At 31.5% G+C, this 6,266-nt stretch overlaps 1 long non-coding RNA gene across 1 annotated transcript in view; it reads left to right on the plus strand.

Moving 5' to 3' along the window:
- The first annotated feature begins 3,116 nt into the window (after window positions 1–3,116).
- LOC106469764 overlaps window positions 3,117–6,266 on the plus strand; it is a 14,590-nt gene continuing 11,440 nt past the window's right edge. The window contains exon 1 of the long non-coding RNA XR_001291447.2: window positions 3,117–3,200. This is a non-coding gene — a long non-coding RNA (uncharacterized LOC106469764). The remainder of the gene's footprint in view (window positions 3,201–6,266) is intronic.

Consider the following 6,266-nt stretch of genomic DNA (forward strand, 5'->3'; position numbering starts at 1 on the left):
CGCGCAGATAGCCCTCGTGTAGCTTTGCGCGAAATTCAAAACAAACAAACAAACTAATAGGAACAAGATTGATAAAATCAGCTAGTGTACAAAAATAATTTTGTTCTAAAACATCATTTGAATAAAAAATATATTTCAACAAAGCTTGTTTGTTTGTTTTTGTCTGTTAACTGCATTATAGGAATGCTGCTAACTTGATGTGTATTAAAGTTGCTTAAACACGAAATCGCATAGACTAATATTCATATACAAATCGATTGATAGACCAGTGGATAGCTAAATATGAGGGCATATTTTTAGCCGCGTCATAGCGGCTTATAGAATGGCTCTGAATTTTTTTTTTTTCAAGTGCAAACATTTAGCTCATAGCTACGTCATCTCGTGACCGATTTGAGATATGATTACAGTTTTGGACTCAGCAGGTCAAACCCTTTCGACTGATGTATTTGACTCCGCCCAAAGCATTATAGATTAATTTACTCTAATCCGACCCAAAAGAAATTCAAGTGCCGCGGCTATTGAGGATTCCCTTTTGTTATTATTATTATTATTTTAAGCTTGTATGTTTTTCAACTAAACGCAGTACGTGTTTCAAGGCTTATGGTGTAGACTGTGATTTCGTTTCACACATTATGTATTTGTTGTTGTTTTAGCGCAAAGCTACTCAATGGGCAAAATACGCTCTGTCCATCGCGCGGAATCGAGCCCCGGGTTTTTAAAGTCTTAAGTCCGTAAGCTTCCTGCTGGCCTACCGGGGGACCGTTATGTATCTAGGGGGACTTAAACGTTGGATTTTTAAATTATTGTGGTTCATTTGGGAGACGCAGTTTGACAATGTTCTAAAACTACCGAAATTGCTAAAATGTGTTAAATAAATTAAACTAAGTAGTAGACTGGAATGGCGAATTTTTGTTATACGATAATAGTTCTGTTATATGAACTGGTACATGGTTGTTTAACCCTCGCATTACTGGCATAATTGCAACGTTTGTCCGACAAAAAAAATAAAAAATGTGAAGCTATATTTCTGTTTGTTTTTTCTTGTTGAACCAGTACGTGTTTATCTCAAACTTGAAGAAACGTTTCATACAACTTGCCTTAGTAAAAATAAAAATTAAACGGGAGTATATACAGCAAATAAAATGGTTCACGAAATCAAAGCACTCTTTGACTATTCTACTTGTATTTATTTGTATCAAAGTTCATTGAAGTTGCTTTCTTTTACCTCCATATTAACTAAGTCTTGCCCCTCCAGAGGGCTCAGCGGTAAGCTTGAATGCATATAACGCTAACTACCGGGTTTCGATACCCGTGGTTGTCCCAGCACAGTTTTTGTAGCTTTATGTTTAACTATAAACAAAAAAGCTACGTCTCTAATAACGTAGAAAACGAATCTCGGACATAAAAATTTCCACGAACTTCTTGTGGTGTTCTTCAGTTTTAGATGTTAAATGTACTACACGGTCTTTTCTTATGTTTTAATAGCGGTTTTCCCAGGCAACAACAAATTCTTGGAAGGATAGGATTGTTAGATTCCAGATTAAGAGAGTAAGTGTAGATAAACAACGCTCAGTTTATGAATAATTAGGTTGCCAGTACGGTTCAATACAGTGTTATAACTGAGAAGCTAGTATAACGGATTACTTACTTTATATTTCACCACTAAAGTAGAAATAGGACGCAGAAAGCTTGATAAATATGTATGTCTTTGATCACGACCATAAAAATATAGACAATGCGTAAGTGTGTGTCTTTAGTCGCGACCATAAAAATATAAATAATGAGTGTATGTATCTTTGGTGACGACCATAAAAATACAAATAATGAGTGTATGTGTCTTCGGTGACAACCATAAAAATACAAATAATGAGTGTATGTATCTTTGGTGACGGCCATAAAAATATAAATAATGAGTGTATGTATCTTTGGTGACGACCATAAAAATACAAATAATGAGTGTATGTATCTTTGGTGACGGCCATAAAAATATAAATAATGAGTGTATGTATCTTTGGTGACGACCATAAAAATACAAATAATGAGTGTATGTGTCTTCGGTGACAACCATAAAAATACATTGAGAGGCGAAGTAATATTAATATGATGCGCTAACAGATGGCGCTAAATACCTCGACTGACTACGACCAACATCAATTCTTGTGCTATCAAAAATATAACTTACATTTTCAATACCAGTGTGCAATAGAATATAATTCGTATCATATTATCATTTGTATTTAGTTTTAAAACGTTTTTACTTTGGTATATAAGTTTTATTTTGGACTTTGAAATATAACAATTAATCTTTGAAATTACAGTACAATGAATGTGGTATAATAAATTTTTTAAATGCTTCTTTTTTCTCTCGTTAACTCCAATGTACAATCAGTGCAATAATAATGAAACTTCGAAGCTGTACGAGAAAGTCGCATTAAAACTTAACACAATGAACATATTACCTGAAAAAATAAACTGGTGAGCCAGACGCTCTCTCTAACTGTCAATAAAATTATAGCTACTCGTGGATAAAACTAAAATCACGTTTCTTGCCACGAGATGACAGCACAGTATATGAAATTATCCGCATACAACTGGGTCAAAATCTCCAAAACAATTCACAAAAAATGATCTGCAAATTTCCTAAAACTGGTAATATATCAAGCTTGCTGCTTCATTTATCATTCGTAGACGACTAAAATTATGCACAAGAGTATCTACAACCGTTTTTTCCTCAGCGTGACCACTTAATTTATGTTAAGTTTTTAGTTGAAACTAAATAGAATGAACCAGACAATATCACAAATATAAAGAAAAACTACAATCACGTCAATAAGCAGTCAATTCATAACCATCTGTAACAAAATGATTTGAGAACATTTACTCTCCAACCTAGTAAATGATAGATAACAGTAGAATGCAACATATATTATAGAATAATTGTTCAGATTTATTTTCACTCACCACCATGTTGAAATCGACGGAATTTCTTATTTCAATAAGGGGAGACCTTTGGTGTGTTTCACTTATCGGTAGATTTAAAACAGGTTCTCCACCCCTGGAAACAACAAGTTCAATCAGTCCACGGGCTTTTTGCAATACACTTACAGCCTGTTGATGTGAAATGTTGCCATCCAGGGGTTTGCCATTGATGGCGAGTATTTCATCTCCATCTTGAAGTTTGCCATCTCTGAAAATACAAAGTGAAACTCGTGTTTGGTAATTTGCATAATTTTGTAATTTGTCAGTTTTATTACCTGAAACAATGAGATTCAATGTAGATAAATCAACTTCGTTGTCTTTTGTAAGTAGGACATTTACTGAAAAAATAACAAAAAACAAGGCAGTTTTAACTTTTATTAAATTCTAAGCTAAACTATCTGAATGTAGTCAAATTGTTACATTCAGAAAATATACCTAATCATTAATACCACACATTTTATGTAGATAATTATGCTATTTGAACCTCATAAATATAATAATTGGTGAATTTCATCTTACGTTTAGACTTCGGAACAAAATAGGTTAAAATCATTTTAAGGAAAAAGCAATTAAATACTGAACGGTTCGCACGACATTAATATATGATTATTTCACACTTAGAAAGCGTTGTTTTATTGACATTTTGCTCACTCAGTGATGTTCTGTAATTATTGAATTGTTGTTAAAGTTAGCAGGTGGCGCTCAACGAAACGTAATTAAACTAATAGATGAGCCACCAGACTCACCAGGCTGAAAATTTGGCGAGATCCATTGAAAACAACATGGACGCCTCATGAAAAATGTCACTGTGGGCTGTGGGAAGACAAACTTAATTTTCCTAGTGGATTCGATAATGATAAATTATTTAAAAAATAATGAGTAATAGAAGCCTTACCGAATCCTTATGATTTAGAAACATTTTCAATTCACCTTAAATTTTCAAGTTCAAAAGCAAATAAATTTGAAATTTAAGTTGGTGGAGTATGCAAAAAAACAACAACAAAAAAACACTATTCTTATTATCCAGACTTGGCAATAAAGCAACAAAAACTCTGTTGTAGATTTGTACGCTGCTGCAGAACAATGTTTTCTACTAACCGCCATAGTAATGTCACCAAACTGTTGTTGTAATCCATTCACCAGTGAAAGTACTTCTACTTCACCAAGTTATTTATAGCAGTGAATACAACAATATGCTCTTGCAGTGCTTTTTAACAATTTATTAATTCTTGTTGTTTTTTTTCCATAATTTATCAAACTACTTGGGAATATATTTGTTTATTGTAAGTTAAGCCTGTTTTGTACTCGTGAGGTGCATTCATATATCAAAGATTAGGCTTACTTATCTTAAAATTCTTATGAATCAGAAAAAAATTACTAAAATTGTCCTTTCTACAAATTTTATGAGCTTTGAAAAAACAAACATCAAACACATGACGTGAAAAGATTGGAATGAAGATTAAGACTTTATAAAGATTTTTTTTGCCTACACCACTCTTCCACCCTTTTTTCAATTTATTATTTATAACTTTGTTCATAAAATAGATTATCCAAGAAGTATTGGAAAGATAAAGTAGATCACTAGGGAGGTAGCGTGACAGTAATTCAGAGATGAAGTTGATATGGATTCTTCAGAAGGAAGATGTTTTCTTTATTCCACGACATAGATTAATCTTCAACGATATAATGTTAAAATGTGTGTTTATAAAGTCTGACATCTTATAGAAATTGTTTTGAAGCAGAACTTGCCAAATACTTAAAGAATACGTGAAATCAAATGATATCTGTTTCTCAGCTAGTACAATCGCATATTATAATATTTCACAACCAAATAGCAATATAGTTATACAAACAAAGCACAATATTATCAATTATTTTTAACTTTGATAACCTAAATACCAAACTTAGCTTCCAAAAGGTTAGTATAGGAAGTCTTATGGCTTGTATTTCCACCTCTTCACATGAGATTATTGCTAAAATCAACAACTGTATTACTAAAATAAATTTCTACATGTTGAAATTAAACAAACAGTAAATTTGTTATTTAAACTGCAAAGATGTTTAAACAACATTTTATTCACATGAAATAGCCTATATTATATCTAACATTAAATTGACTTAAGGAACGTTAAATGTTAACTAGAAATACAGTCACATAATGAACAACCTAAAATAAACATCAAACAATTCCTCGCCCTCAAAAATATAGGTCTAGGTGCCACGATTCTCTTTCTATCTCGATCTTTTGTCGAGTTTTGACATTTTTCAAAATCCCAGTTTGTTACAATTGCAAAGAAATTGGTTAACATTCATTCTGACCTTAACCTTTGAGTTACATTCACCCAAGGTTAATCAGGCAGTCCTTGGAGGACACTCTACTTTTATACTAAATTTGATTAAAATTAGAAGAAACCCTTTTGAGTTAAGTGTTTGACCTTCGGTGTGTAAGAAATTTAATCAAAATTACATGAACAAATTTCGAATTATGTGGTTGACCTTTGACCTACAGTCACCGCAGCTTAATCAATTGATCCTTCAGAAACGCTTTACCTTTGTGTCAAATTGGATAAAAATTCGATAAAAACTTTTTAGAATTATATTGTTCACACAAAACACACAGGAGTGAAAAAAATATCCCCTCCGGTGTGAGGTTGGGATAAAAAACACACCAAGTTTAATATTCATATTTACAAATAAAATACTTTTAAATTTCTATTTGAGCATATTAATATTATTATATTATTTTAAAAGTTTGGCACTAGAATTCCAAAGTTTGATTCCTCATATAGATAGACTCATTGGTTTGGCGTTTTTTGAGCATATTTTTTGTTAAAGATTATCAAGTTGTTTCCTTAATAATTGTGCTCACAATAAACTAAGTACAACAGCGTTTCCACAGATAAAGCGTTGTTAGAGGCATTATACAAAACTAACGTAAATTTTAGTTAAATAATATCCACAATAGTTAAAGTTCTAAATTTACACAATAATTTTGGTGCATGTTCATTATAATCTGCATTATATATACATCTTTAACATTTTTTTTTCAACAAATATAATTTTTCAACTATGATTATATACGTAGTTCCCAAACTTCACAACGTTAATTCAAGTAAGGTAATATTTAAAAATAGATATAAAGTTTGATCAGTTTATTATTTAAATAAAATTCAGCTTTATATGAAATACCTGCATCCTTTGATATTTTTGTTTGAATTATTCTATTATGTTCATTTCCAGTCACTGTAATATAATATGATATATATATATATATACATACCTTTAAA

Source organism: Limulus polyphemus, unplaced genomic scaffold (genome assembly GCF_000517525.1).
Source record: "Limulus polyphemus unplaced genomic scaffold, Limulus_polyphemus-2.1.2 Scaffold3646, whole genome shotgun sequence".
Classification (NCBI taxonomy): Eukaryota; Metazoa; Arthropoda; class Merostomata; order Xiphosura; family Limulidae; genus Limulus; species Limulus polyphemus.